The sequence below is a fragment of the Melitaea cinxia genome, chromosome 13, assembly GCF_905220565.1.
Source record: "Melitaea cinxia chromosome 13, ilMelCinx1.1, whole genome shotgun sequence".
Classification (NCBI taxonomy): domain Eukaryota; kingdom Metazoa; phylum Arthropoda; class Insecta; order Lepidoptera; family Nymphalidae; genus Melitaea; species Melitaea cinxia.
The window spans coordinates 13,986,437-14,003,001 of record NC_059406.1 but is presented as its reverse complement, the minus strand read 5'-3'; positions in this window follow the sequence as shown (position 1 = coordinate 14,003,001).

Sequence of the window (16,565 nt, the reverse complement as noted above, 5' to 3'; positions counted from 1 at the left end):
TTAGCAGATAGACTGATTGATTAATTTAATATCCACCATCTCACTGCTAGATAAAAGCCTCTCTAACCATGTAGAAGAAAGGTCTAAACTTAATAAGAGGTATATAGACATAAAACACAAAAATACAAAATTAGTTTTGGCTTTAGTAATGACTAGCTTTGCGCGCAACTTCGTCCGCGTGGAACTTATAAAGGGGAACAATTCTGTTATAGATGATTTTTGCAAAAGTTTAACAGTTTACGCAGCGTATGCAGCGGAAGCTCTCAAAAGGAAAGAAAATCCGATTTAGAAACATTCTTCATTGGTGCTCCGCTACTAATGGTCTCAGCGTAATGATATATAGCGATAAATGGGCCATCTAAGACTGAAAGAAGTTTTTCAAGTTTCTCTCATAGATAGGATTAGAAATGAGACTATCCGCGAAAGAACGAAAGTAACCGACATAGCCCACAGAATTAACAAGTTGAAGTGGCAGTGGGCTGGTCATCTGTGTCAAAGGACCGATGGCCGTTGGAACAGACGGGTCCTGGAATGGAGACCGTGTCCTGGCAAACGCAGTGTGGGAGGTCCTCCGGCCCATTGGACCGACGATCGACCTAAGATTCCCGGTATAGGCTGGATGAGGATTGCGGAAAACCGGGATGTCTGCCGCGAACTTGGGGAGGCCTATGTCCAGCAGTGGACTGCAATAGGCTGAACTGAACTGAAAAAAAAACACTGAAAGAATTTTTCAAATCGGATCGGTAGCTCCTGAAATTAGCGCGTTCAAACAAACAAACTAACAAACAAACTTCAACTTTATAATATTAGCAGAGATAAGTTTGTTACAAGAAGGGAGGCATATAATCTATATATTACAGATGGCTCAACAGTTTAGAAATGTGTACTTAGTCCCTCAATCAGTCGGTCCAAAGGTTACCTGACACTAAGATTAGCTCATCACCTAATGCTGACTGACGTCGCATCAAGATCACTGGACGCCACAATTAACTAATTGAACGCATGCAGAGCCACGAACTTGAATTATGTATCCTGAAATGTCACAACAGTATAAACGGCTGTGTTTACACGGATGCCGCAGTTGTGCTTGTTACGTGTGTTCAGTGTCTGAACATCAATGAAAACGAAATCGGCTTGATTTCGGCGGCTTCAATTTCGGTTAAATTTCACACGATTGACATAAGTTCATGTGTCATGTATACGGTAGGTACAATGTAATATACTAGCAGTAGCCCGCGGCTTCACTCGCGTAGAAATTGACAATATTTACAAAGAGGAACTAAATTAGTGTACTCATATAGTCATTATATTAAAATAGTTTAGGACAGATTTACATACCACTTTTACGGTTCGCTAGAATGCTTGTCTATACTAATGTTATAAAGCTGAAAATTTTGTTTCCTTGTTTGTTTAAACGCGCTAATCTCACGAACTACTGGTTCAATTTGAAAAAATATTTTTATGTTGGAGAACTATCGAGGAAGGCTATTTTTGGAACAAAGTTCCTTATGTGACGTTGCGAAAGGGTACCTGCCCGGTAAAAAACATCCGTAAAAATGTTAAAAAAATCGCAATATTTTTATGTATAATCTATGTATGATGGCTATACAGTATCTTATGATGAATGCTATTATTATTGCAGTTTTCAATTATTATTATATCATTCGATAATTACTATATATTTTTATAAATCATTGTAAATAAAATGAAGGTGTTAGATAATTTTGTAAAGAAGTTTTTTTATCGATAAAAAATCATAATCGATAATCTATACCCTATACCCGAATAATTATTTTCTTAACCGACTACCAAAAAAGGAGGAGGTTCTCAATTCGACTGTATTTTTTTTAATGTATGTTACATCAGAACTTTTGACCGTGTGGACCGATTTCGACAATTCTTTTTTAATCGAAAGTGGTGTGTGTCAATTGGTCCCATTTAAATTTATTTGAGATCTGACAACTACTTTTCGAGTTATATCTAATAATGCGTTTTTACTTGACGCTTTTTTCGTCTACCTACGTTGTATTATACCACGTAACTTTTTACTGGATGTACCGATTTCGATGATTCTTTTTTTTGTTGGAAAGAAGATATCCCTAGTTTGGTATCATGATAAGGAAACAGGATTTGATGATGGGATCCCAGAGAAATCGAGGGAAATTCTCGAAAATCCGCATAACTTTTTACTGGGTGTAACGATTTTGATAATTTTTAATTTAATCAAAAGCTGGTGTTTATCATGTGGTCACATTTAAATTTTATCGAGATCTGATAACTAATTTTTGAGTAATACCATTACTTTTTAACACTTTATACCTCGAATATAACTTGAAATTAAAATTTTATAACAAGGAACTTCGTTCCTATCTGGCGTCCCACGACACCACAGGGTTTTTTTTTTCACTTTAACCCGTATGATACCGCGGGGCACAGCTACTTTATATAAAAATCCTACCCCTGTTTTACCGCTTTAAAGGTAGATAAGATTTGAAACACAAAATTTTAGGAAATTTACAGAATGTTTCGAGAGCTCTTAGATTTCCTTAATGAGATTCTACCGCAAAATTCCTTTTTAGTACACGTCTACTAACTATTGTATCTCTCTTTGCCAAATTTCATACCTGTAGCACAAAAACTGAAAGAGTTTCATATAAAGTTGCGAAAACCCTTAGACCCCTTTAATCTGAACCAATCGACATATCCGTTCTTAGCGGACGTTTTCTAACTATATACCACTCTGCCAAATTTTATCTTTATGCGTCTAGTGGTTTTTAAAATTAGTGATGAGCCATTGACTCAACGATTATTTTAAGTTCAAAATAACGACATAACATTATTATTACTAGTTATTCGCGTAATGCTAGTAGACCAAGAGCCCAGCACGGCCAGACTTTCGTCATTTTATAAAAACTGAAAGTTTCTCAGCGCATGCTCCCAACACAGGTTGAAGCAATAGCCAAATATGAAGTTTAACTCATGGTTACTTTGGTAGATACCAGGTATCAAATGCGTATAAAACTACTTCGCACTCGCACCCACGGCCAATCTAAATGTTTGTCTAGGTCGGGACTGGAGCTATCGAAATTGATCGGCTACTGAAAAAAACACTCACGGGCTCTTTGGTTATAGTATATTATGCATCAAATTTAATTTAAATGAAAGTTGTTACCATTTTTAATTTAAATTACAATTGACACGAATGTTCATTTAATGTAAATATTCGTGTACCTTTTATTTTATACTCATTTTATAGTAATTGGAACTGATTTTACAGAAGGAAATTTTAACTGTGCCTTTTCTCCTCGCTTTTCGTCATTATACTGTCACTACATTAATGAAAACGATTCACCAATCTTCTTTGAAATAATTCATTTCAACAACTCTAAAATTTTAAATTTAATTTTTGTAATAATAACTAGCTGACCCCGCAAACGTTGCGTTGTTGTGTCATATATGTTATTAACCCCCTTAATCCCCCCTCCCCCTTATAACTTGGGGGTAGGAAAAATAGATGTTGGCCGATTCTCAGACCTATCCGATATGCACACAAAATTTAAAATCGGTCTAGCCGTTTCGGAACAGTATTGTAACAACATTGTGACTCGAGAATTTTATGTATGTATAGGATAATAATATTCTTTATTGTACAACATTAAAATATACAAACAAAAGTAGTACAATTAGAGGAAGATGTACAAAGGTGGTCTTATAGCTAAGAGAATGATTTCTTAGAGACCATCGTTGGGTATAGGACAGGGCATAGAAATTTTGTTTAATATACACAGTCAGTGCTTATAATACAACTCATCAGCTGGACATTAATGTAATTAATCTACAATTTTATTTCATCATTACAGCCTATACAGTCCACTGCTGGACATAGGCCTCCACAAGTTTACGTCAAAAATAACGTGAACTCATGTGTTTTGCCCATAGTCACCACGCTGGGCAGGCGGGTTGGTGACCGCAGTACTGGCTTTGTCGCACCGAAGACGCTGCTGCCCGTCTTCGGCCTGTGTATTTCAAAGCCAGCAGTTGGATGGTTATCCCGCCATCGGTCGGCTTCTTAAGTTCCAAGGTGGTTGTGGAACCTTGTTATCCCTTAGTCGCCTCTTACGACACCCACAACAACAATTTTATTTAAAATATCAATAGTCTTGTAAAAAGTTATGCAATGTTTCCTACTCGTAATAGTGTATAATAAATAAAGGAATCCGTCTAACACTGATAAGGTTCGGAATCATATGCAACACAAGTACAAATGTCAAACATGGCTTTCATAAAATAATATTTGTCATGATCGGGGATCGAATTGCAAAAGTCAGCGTTTGTAACCAGTGTGCCAAATTATTGTATAATATTGAGTTACGAACAACATATACGACTTTTCATAGCAGCCAGCAGTTATGACCACTGCTCTAACCTATCTTATACTTTTTACAAACAAACAGCCCATTATAAAGCTCTATTTATGTATATTTCGTTGGAATAACTAACAAAGCAGCGAAATGTAACCAGTTGAGTATGTTATATTAATAAACATAACAGGGAATGGTTAGAAAATTATGAGTAATATTAACGTAATGGAGAATTATGCAAATAGGACCACTCAATCTGTTGACGCCGAGTTAAGTGAGTTACTCGCTTGAAATTTTCATAAATCTCGACCGCCCGTAAGTATTGACACGTAAATTAATTAAAACATACAATACCTCACTTAAATAACTAAGGTTATTATAAAATGTTTCATTTCGTATATAACTGGACATATAATATAATGATGCATACCTACTTAGATACCTGTTTATCTGTTTAAGTTTTTTTTTGACGTGACAACGGTTAATAAATCGATGAAAGCCGGCGGCGTGCACGAAAAATGATGACTCATTGTGTTACGCGCATTGTCCCGTTACGCTTAAACTTACGCTTAAGCTCCTTTTATTTTAGAAAATTATTTATTTTATAAATGTGAATTGAACAATAATTTTTTTGTTAAATTCAACGCGGATGAAGTCACGGGCACAGCTAGTAAAGTAATAAAATGAGAACGCATGTACACCTTTTCACAGATAATTACAACAACCTTTGTGTGATTTGTGTGAACTGCTGAAGAAACTTTTGTGCTTACTTGCAGCGCCACCATGTAAAGATTATTTTCTGCTATAAATATTATGAAAACTTAATTACGCATCAAAATATCGACCGTAAGGTCATACACATTAAATCTTCAAATGAGTAGCAAACGGTTAAATCCGAAATAAGCGATTGCTACTCATTTGAAGGCACAAAACGGCACATAAAGAAATTTAACAATATGTATAATTTTAAGAAGGAAACTGAATCTGAAAATACTAAAGTCGAGGCAATTGAGGATGAAAGTGGAAAATAATGTTACTTTAACAATGTATGTGATTCCTGATAACTAATAAAAGTAGTTAATTATTTTAATCATACGAGGAAAGAATGAAATCTGCCTTTTTTACTTTACATACTGTTTTCTCCTGTTTTTTTATTGGTGAGCTGCTGTTTTTTAGTTTCTTGGGGTTGGCAACATAGGTTATGATACTTAAAAAGTATATTCGAATTAAGATTATTCTCATTTTTTATGTCGGTCAAAAATTGCTCCGAAACCTACGCTAAAACAGCAACTTTGTTTTCATTTGATTGACCTTTACCACAAATCAATGGTTTACCTTTATGTTTACTACTCCGACTTTGAGCTGTATAGTGATAGTTCGACCTTTCCTAAGTAAACAGGCTTTCCAACAATATTTACTTTCATTACAAATTAGATTAATAACTCTTGAATAAGTTTATAGACACAAACTCACCTTTGTTTTCCAACTTACATTTTATCTTTATTTGACGCTTCATTAGAATTCATATTGCGCATACAATACAACCGATTGAAGACTTGCATCTAAAGGAGTTTGTTAATCGCTGAATTTTTGCCGATTTTATGTAGAATCTACATCTTACAATGTGGAACTTTTTCAGAATGTTGACTACACTAAGTTTAGTTTTGCGGTAATTGTTGTTTTAGAAGTCTATTAGGTGTTTCATCTATCTATCTATACATATAAAAGCGAAAGGTCACTCACTCATCACGAAATCTCCGAAACTATAACAGCTACACACTTGAAATTTTGCATGTAGGTTCCTTATAAAGCGTAGACATCCGCTAGAACGGATTTTACGAAACTCGACCCCTAAGGGGACAAAACGGACGTTGGAAGTTTGTATGAAAGTCCTATTTTTTTGAAGTAAGAGACTTGAAATTTAAAGTGTATGCTCTATAGATGGTGAAAAGATGTCCAAATAATGTATCTTTAGAAATCAACTCCATTTTGGGGTTAAAACGGGGAATGTTAGGTTGACTCACTCATCACGAAATCTCCGAAACTATAACTGCTACAAACTTGAATTTGGCTGGTAGCTTCCTTATAGGGCGTAGACATCCACTAAGAACGGATTTTACGAAACACGACCGAAGGGGATAAAACGGGGGTTGGAAGTTTGAATGAATCCATCCATCCACGATGGACAAAGATGAAATTTGGCAGGGAGGTAGATTATAGTTAGTACACGTCCGCTAAGAACGGATTTTGCGATATTCCACCTCTAAGTGCATTTAATTGAGGGTGATCGTTTGTGTAACAAAATAGTTGTAAAAGGAAAATAACGACGTTTGCAACCCTATGAGTTCAAAGAAACATTTATATTGATCACTTATAAGTAGTACAAAAAAAAAATTTTTACAAAATCTAACCATACATACTTTACTAGAATACTTTTTTATTTAGCCCTGTTGTCACGGAGTCGTAGTCGCACCGGACCGCACCTGACCGCACCGCCCCGCCCCTGACCGCACCGCCCAGCACCTGACCGCACCGCCCCGCCCAGGCCCACCCCGCACCGCACCTGTAACAAATCAAATCGACTACGACTACAACTAAGCCTACGACTACGACTACTATTACGACTACTACTACTACTACGACTACGGCTACGACTACAACTACTACTACGACTACGACTACTACTACTACTACGACTACGACTACGACTACGACTAAGACAACGACTACGACTGTGTGAAAAAATGTAACTATATATATTTCAGAAGAAGAAGAAGAAGAAGAAGAAAAGAATTTAATATTTGAGCGCAATATCGTATCGTATATCTCGAATCCAATTGTTACAGAGTCAATAAAATCATGGATGAATGTTACTTAAATTTTAATTTTTAGATTAGACCTAAGTCTCACTATGTACGATTTTATTTTTGTGTTACCCGCACATTAGGGATTCTAAACATTTTTTGAATATCATATCAAAAATTGACCGGGATTCGAACCCGCGTCTCCGACTGACTGTGTCGGCGCTCTAGCCAATTAAGCTATGGATCGATGTACCCGCCAGAGCGAAATTCTTGATATGACGATTTTTATTTTCAGTTTAAGCGAACCGTGGCGCCGTCTATAGTGAGTTCTTTACAGAGACCCGTAACTATTCAAAGTTTCATATTACAATGAAAATCTTTGACAAGAGACGACACCATGCTATTCTTAATATGTACGATTTTATTTTTGTGTTACCCACACATTAGGGATTCTAAACATTTTTTGAATATCATATCAAAAATTGACCGCTCCAGCGGGATTCGAACCCGCGTCTCCGACTGACCGTGTCGGCGCTCTAGCCAATTAAGCTATGGAACGATGTACCCGCCAGAGCGAAATTCTCGATATGATGATTTTTATTTTCGGTTTAAGCGAACCGTGGCGCCGTCTATAGTGAGTTCTTTACAGAGACCCGTAACTAAGTCTCACTATCTTAAATACTAGAATAAACAAACCTTTTATCCTTGTGTATGTAATACGCATGTGTAACTAAATTCCCACGATTTTTAAACACTAAACTGCACCACCTGCAAGTTCTATTACTAAGGCACGTAATAACATGTTGCTGTATCACTTCTTTCTTTCACAATAATGACAAAGATAATAATTATTCAGGCTACTGGTCCGTTTAAAATTTAGTTTATTTTCTTCAGAGTTGGTACTTTTGACGTAGGCCATTGTTTACGATGCTTTCGAGACCATTGCATATTTTTCCATGACAGAAACTTTAATATTTTTACTTCTTCTTCTTCTTCTTCTTCTTCTTCTTCTTCTTCTTCTTCTCCTTCTCCTTCTCCTTCTCCTTCTCCTTCTCCTTCTCCTTCTCCTTCTCCTTCTCCTTCTCCTTCTCCTTCTCCTTCTCCTTCTCCTTCTCCTTCTCCTTCTCCTTCTCCTTCTCCTTCTCCTTCTCCTTCTCCTTCTCCTTCTCCTTCTCCTTCTCCTTCTCCTTCTCCTTCTCCTTCTCCTTCTCCTTCTCCTTCTCCTTCTCCTTCTCCTTCTCCTTCTCCTTCTCCTTCTCCTTCTCCTTCTCCTTCTCCTTCTCCTTCTCCTTCTCCTTCTCCTTCTCCTTCTCCTTCTCCTTCTCCTTCTCCTTCTCCTTCTCCTTCTCCTTCTCCTTCTCCTTCTCCTTCTCCTTCTCCTTCTCCTTCTCCTTCTCCTTCTCCTTCTCCTTCTCCTTCTCCTTCTCCTTCTCCTTCTCCTTCTCCTTCTCCTTCTCCTTCTCCTTCTCCTTCTCCTTCTCCTTCTCCTTCTCCTTCTCCTTCTCCTTCTCCTTCTCCTTCTCCTTCTCCTTCTCCTTCTCCTTCTCCTTCTCCTTCTCCTTCTCCTTCTCCTTCTCCTTCTCCTTCTCCTTCTCCTTCTCCTTCTCCTTCTCCTTCTCCTTCTCCTCCTCCTTCTCCTTCTCCTTCTCCTTCTCCTTCTCCTTCTCCTTCTCCTTCTCCTTCTCCTTCTCCTTCTCCTTCTCCTTCTTCTTCTTCTTCTTCTTCTTCTTCTTCTTCTTCTTCTATTTCTATTATTCTTCTATTTTATTCTATTCTTATTCTATTATATTCTACTATCGAGCAGTGATCCTTTATTTCTTCAACACATTCTGTTACTTTTATTTTAAAAATTTATTTAAACGATGAAAAATAATAGTTATCTAAAAAATAAACATATTAAAACAAAAACACTTCTAATTACGGTTTTACTCTGGGCACTGTCCAAAACCTGTACACTATATATTATTTTTCTCCAACATTCACACCATACATTTAGTGCACAAAAATCGTCAAGGTCATCGGAATCGTAACCTGTACAACCTTCATGGGCCCAACCTTTACAGAAAGTACACTATACCCAACCCTCATCCAAGCGACTATGACCATATTTCTCAAGACAGTAAGCGCAAAGATCTTGACTATCTTCAGTTCTACTTTTTATCTTACCTTTATCTTTTTTCTTGCCGTATCTTTCTGACAGATTCAGCTTAGGTTTTTTTAAATTTCGACTCCGAGTTACTTAGAAGTTCATCTTTAAGAGGAGATGATGTGATTATTGCTGTTTAACCTCTGCGACAGGTTTTACGTTTACTGCTGTTTCCTACTCGAGGCACATGTATTATATCCGACGGTGATATAAGGTAGTTTGAATTAACTGGTCGACTGTTGCTCGGTGTCGTTGAAATAATACATGGCATATTTTGCTTGTAGACTTTGTTTTCGACACGCTCCTTCAGACACGCTCATTATAGCCTTTTTCATTTGTTCGACATCCCTGTCTAGTAGTCGGCATTTTATTACCTGTACACAAATAAAAAATTGTAAGCATATCGGGTTATAACCGCCTACTAACCGATTTTACCCCATACGGTTCTGCCCCAAGGTAACTTCAAACGAACATTTTGTTCATCACAACAAACACAAATAAATTTAGTTAAAACAAACATTGAATATAATAGATGAAACATATACAATAATATGCTAAAATGCGTACTTACATTTAATTCCATTAACAGTATACACTCGCAGTAGTTATTTTGATAAAAATTAGATCACAGCACCCGAAAAACAAAAAATTACATAATTCTGCAATGAGCATTCTGAAAAGCGGCACTAACAACTTTTTGTTGACAAATGGCTCTCATTGGTAGATCATACTGACAGAAGTTTGAGCGAGAAATTCAAACAACCAGCAGTTTTAGAGGCACACGGTTTTACCCCGGTGTACGGTTTTGTATGGGCCTCCCCTACATGATAACAACCAGAACCGATGCCTTAAAGTGCTCTCCGAGGCACGGTGGAGAGACCCACAAGGTCTGCACAAACACCCAGACAATGGCAAACATCTGTATGGCCAACTGTTTGTCATGTGCGGTGATCAAACCCGCAACCGCCAGCACAACAGCCACAAACCAGTGCTGTGACCGTTGCACCAACGCGGCGTCGACTACTTCTATTTACTAAAATATGTTTTATTATACTAATGATTAATGCCTTTCGCTTGTGTCCACCGTGTACATGACGTGCGGACCTATGTTCATCGTGTGAGTTTTACAGAAATTAAACAAACAGATTTCATTTTCATTGATGTTCAGACACTGAACACACGTAACAAGCACAACTGTGGCGTGCATGCAAACACAGCCGTTTATATTTTTGTGACATTTCAGGATACATAATTCAAAACATTTTTGAATATCATATCAAAAATTGACCGCTCCAGCGGGGTTCGAACCCGCGTCTCCGACTGACCGTGTCGGCGCTCTAGCCAATTAAGCTATGGAACGATGTACCCGCTAGAGCGAAATTTTTGATATGATGATTTTTATTTTCGGTTTAAGCGAACCGTGGCGCCGTCTATAGTGAGTTCTTTACAGAGACCCGTAACTATTCAAAGTACAATATTACAATGAAAATCTTTGACAGGAGACGACACCATGCTATTTTTAACCGACTTCCAAAAAAGGAGGAGGTTCTCAATTCGACTTTATATTTTTTTTTTGACTTTGTATTTTTTTTTTTTTTTTTTATGTATGTTACATCAGAACTTTTGCCCGTGTGGACCGATTTCGACAAATTTTCTTTTAGTCGAAAGGTGGTGTGTGCCAATTGATCTCATTTAAATTTATTTGAATTCTAACAACTACTTTTTGAGCTATATCTAATAATGCGTTTTTACTTGACGCTTTTTTCGTCGACCTACGTTGTATTATACCGCATAACTTTCTACTGGATGTACCGATTTTGATAATTATTTTTTTGTCGGAAAGGGTATATTTCTAGTTTAGTACCGTGATAAGGAAACCAGGATCTGATGATGAGATCCCAGAGAAATCGAGGGAAACTCTCGAAAATCCGTAATAACTTTTTACTGGGTGTACCGATTTTGATAATTTTTAGTTTAATCGAAAGCTGGTGTTTATCATGTGGTCACATATAAATTTTATCGAGATCTGATAATTACTTTTTGAGTAATCTTTGATAACGCGTAGTTGCTTGACTATTTTTTCGTCGATCTACGTTGTATTACTTGTCGATGTAATTGAAGTCGGTTTTTTTTTCGTTTGCGAGCAAACACAATTATTAATATGTACGATTTTATTTTTGTGTTACCCACACATTAGGATTTCTAAACTTTTTTGAATATCATATCAAAAATTGACCACTCCAGCGGGGTTCGAAGCCGAAAATAAAAATCATCATATCAAAAATTTCGCTCTAGCCAATTGGTACATCGTTCCATAGCTTAATTGGCTAGAGCGCCGACACGGTCAGTCGGAGACGTTTAGAAATCCTAATGTGTGGGTAACACAAAAATAAAATCGTACATACATAATTCAAGTTCGTGTCTCTGCATACGTACAATGTCAATCAACTCTTGATTGTGGCATCCAGTGATCTTGATGCGACGTCAGTCAGCATTAGGTGCTGAGCTAGGCCTTTTATCAAATAACTGTTAGGCCCTCCGGCCTATCTAAGAGACTGAATAAACACGTCAAGAAAACAATCGATTTTATTTTGATTTTTAAGTACATATACATTACGAGTATAATTAATGTATATAAATTTTGTAAAATCTTACCTTGGTATTCTATATAAAGTACGAAGAAACTTGAGTAAGTTGCTTCGTCCCCTTCTAATACTATAAGTTTTGCAACTATATACTCGCTTATCTAAAGAGAATTCAGTTCGACAAGAAAATTACAATTTTATAGAACTGTCTGAGTTTGATGTCTTGGGTATTGGACCGAACTAAGTAGAACTGAGACAAACTTTAAGCCTGGCTCTACTGGACAATTTTATCGTTTTATATACAGTAGAAAGGTTGAAACGTCGTGTACAACGATTTACCTCTGAAGCTTGGTTGATAGTTTTTATGTCAAGTGAATTGGAATCGACGGTTCTACAAATGCAGGTTAAGCTAACCAACAAGGATAAACGGCCAAATCAGAGAGATTGAAAACAAATATTTTTATCAGCCAGCACGGAGTTAAATCGATCTCACGATGATTGTTTTTATATAAAGCTTCTACCACCATTACACCAGAACGGTCAGTCTCCTAAACTTTCTCCTCGTAATCTTGTTACAATATAACGGATCATTATTGTTGGTGTAAATTCATTTCTTTTAAAAGGAAATATGATTAAAATTCTGAAAACATCTAAATAAGTATTCCTACAACTAGTTCCTAATTAATAAAATAAATTTACATCACTAAAACAAAACTTGAAACAAAGATACACAATGCGTTTTTATCGATAGAAGAATGATCTCTCCAAGACTACCTTTATGTATAGAACGCAACATAGTAAAAGCGACATAACAGATTTTTTTACGAAGTGATGCTTTATATTTTTAACCAAAAAAAAATTGTTTTTTCTTTTCTTCACATATAGTCCTATATATAAAAGTTATCTAGATGAAATCGTCACATAGAGATAAAATCGCTTTTGTACGTTTCAAATATAAGAATGTTTAAGTACATTACTTCTAAAGTGATGTACAATAAAAATATTCTTACCATCTATAACATTATTTTAAGCATATTTATGAAACGACAGAGTTTGCGTTGCTCACATTCGTTGTTTTTAAACACCTCTTGTGAGCAATCGTCGGATAGTCACTTTTTTATGTTTAAAGGTTCAGCTTAATAAAATAATTGTAATATTCCAAATAGTTGGTTATTTGTAACAAGTTGTGGATTAAGCTCTGATCCTTCTCCAATATGGGGAAAGAGGCCTATTCGTCCACATATTACAGACTGGAGTGAAAAGTTTTGTCAAGGGAATCAACGTAGGGCCGGATGGTGCCAGATCGTATCTTGACATTTTAGAGTAACAAATATCATGGACCCATCCGTATATTGTTCTTATTTAGAATGAGCATGAGATGAAACAACCTGATTTGGACACAAATTGATTTTGTTTACCAACAAAAGGAGGATTCAAATTGATCCACCAAAACAAAGTTATGTGGTAAAACACATAAAATAAGAAAAAAAAATCAAATTGAGTACCTGTTCCTTTTTTAAATCGGTTAAAAATCATCAAAATCGATACACCTAGCAAAATTAGGATACCTCATAACTTTCTTCTAGGTGTATTGATTTTAATGACTCTTAATTTAATTGAAAGCTGGTGCTTGTCATGTACTCCCACTTTAATTTAATTAGGATCTGACGAGTACTTTTTGAGTTATATTTAAGTTTTAATTAATTATTTTTTCGACTCCTTACGTAGTAAATTGAAGTCTGCTTATTCGTTTACAAGATAACACAACTATAGGCAGCTAGGTACCATCAGTCGGAGAACTTGTTTGCCACGCCAGTGTAGTAAATAATTCTCATGTTGTCTTGAGTATAGGTTTTTAAAATTTCATTTCACTTCAAAGCAAGGCTGAATTACTAAAACGCTTTTTAACGCTGTAGCTGTCCCGAATTTGAAAATCAAAGTCACGATTATTCAAACATTTCGTCTCAAAATTCGACTCACTTGACCCAGCAACACTCGTGTGGGACGTTCAGTCATCGATTCTTCTAAAATTCTACCAGTGACATAGATGTGAACTAAAATGTGCCTAAAATTTAAACATATCAAAATATCAGTTGTAGAAATTTGTAATATTCTCACTGAATTTCTAAAAATCTTTGTTATGTCTTCACAATGTTTTCGTAATCCTACCAAATAATAATATTTGGTTCATTTCATTGTATTAAATTATAAAAATGTGGTCACACAAAGTTGTGACACAAAACAATTGATTAGCCAAGTAAATACAATCTAAAAAATGTATATCCTTAACAATTAATAAATAACCAAGAATCTTTTTAATATGGCTATATTTCGTAGGCCGAAACTCGGTTGGCAAGTCACGAAACTTATTTGAACAAGTTACGAGTCGGGCCTCGCCTGATGAACAGTGAAAGGAGCCTAAATAGATGACCGAAAAGTTTTCCAACTAAAATAAGTGCAGATACAATTTCTATCCGAGGCAGCTTAAATTTTTCCTAAAATTTATACCATAAAGGGTGAATAAAGGTTTTTTTTTTTAAGTAGTTAAAACTTCGCAGTGTCAAGGTCTGAAAAGTTAAAATGACTATCTCATTTTGTTACTTTCAAACTCATTTTAGGAAACTCTTATGTGATCTCAGCTCGTTTACATTTAAAGTTATAAGTTTCACCTCAAGTTGTTAGTTTGATCGGATTTAACTAAATATTTTTTTTAATTTTTTTTTCTATAATAGTTAATCTAGACCAGATCGCGCAAATAATTTAGGCAAAGAAGGAACAATTAACAAGTAAAGTTTTAATAAGCAAATAATTATATCTTTATTTTTAGATAAATTCTAAATTTTTATTTAAATAATTACCAAAATCGATATAGCTAGATAATATCCAACAAAATCAAAACGAAGTAGACTTTCCATACAGTGATGCACGCAGTATTGACACGATTTAAGTACAGACTATTTTGTTATCTTTTAAAATTTATCCATAAAAATAAATAAAATTGGTGTGTCTGTTTATAATATTAAAATAACCGCTTTTTACTAAATGCATATGGACACACGGTACATATACGAAAAATTTTTTTTACAATTTTTTCTGCCTGTCTGTCTGTTTGTTTCGGCTAATCTCTGAAACGGCTGGAACGATTTTGACGGGACTTTCACTGGCACCTGATGTTATAAGCAGTAACTTAGGCTACTTTTTTGGAAATTTGCCTTTTGCAAATTTGTATTTTTTTATATCTCAGCGAACTGAACAATATTTAGTTTTAAATTCCACGCGGGCGAAGGCGTGGAAACAGCTAGTATTTAAAATATAATAAAACAACTTAATTAAAAAATGTTTTCACATTGTAAATATAGGTATATTATTATTTTACCGCTCTATGATGTAATAGTCACCTATTTATTTTAACAAGTGGTTTTTAATAAAAAATTGTTATGTTTTCGCCATATTTCTGCTACTAACTGTGCAAGAAGTAAATATTTGTACTTACTCGAGTAATTATTTGTGTCAATCAATTGAGTATATGTTGTTTTGACAAAAAAATACTTTCATCGCTTGAGGAAAAAGCATTTTCATGTTTCTCATTAACCTCACAACCGAAGATTTTATATTAACTATACAACTACATAAATTAAAAGTAAAACACTTTTAAAAAAGGCTTTCATTTAAAAGTGTTAAAAATAATAAAATAAACTTTTCCTTTAAAACTTTTACTATTAACATAATATAACGTCATTACCCAATTCATATCATATAAAGCTTGAAGTAAACAAAGCAAAAAAATATATGTAAATTCTATATTCAAACGCGCCATCTATAATCTAGATATAGAAATACGGCGCCATCTACCGGATATCTGTGCAACTTAGATGCCAAATCGCCATCTATTAGGATTTTATAGAACTAACCGATAAATAATACAAATTTAATTTGCAATAACCAATATTGAGTGCAATAATTGAGATAAAAACTACCCTATCTCCCAAGATGGACCAAATTACAGATACTTACAAAATTTTAAAAAAAATTTGTTCAATAGTTTCGGAGTTTATCGCTAACACACATCGTGAATCGTATATTATGATATATATATCGACGTAGGAAAGCATATTTGCTGTAAGTAGACAAAATACCTAAAGTGACTTATTACTACCATTGGAATCAGAAAAAAAGCCGCATCGAATGACCCGGGTCGTGTGTCTCTACGATGAAAAAAAAATTACATATGCCGTTGAAAACGCCCGTACTTATATTTTTTTTAGCAAGATTAAATGCTGTATGTAGACCAAAATCTAGTCATTTTAGACATTTTGTACTTACAGCAAAAGAAAGACTGCATTTTTTGCTTTACAAATACTTACTTCTTCCCATTTAAAAACTTAACGCTACTTACAGCATTTCTGTGGCGTGTGATTTTTACATTCGTTTACTTACAGCAAGTTTAGGGAACCTACAGTCTTAGTTTTTGTTATTTACAGCAAATCATCACGTATTTGCTTTAAAAGCTCACACCACATAATGCTTTTTAAAACCTGTGATTTTTTAGAAATTTGAGATAATGCATTTTGATAAATCATTTATCAATTCATTTTACTGTTACGCCATTGAAAAAATGATAGTACTTTGTAGTTGTGTCGCTGTTACCGCATCGCTACCGGCTCCGCCC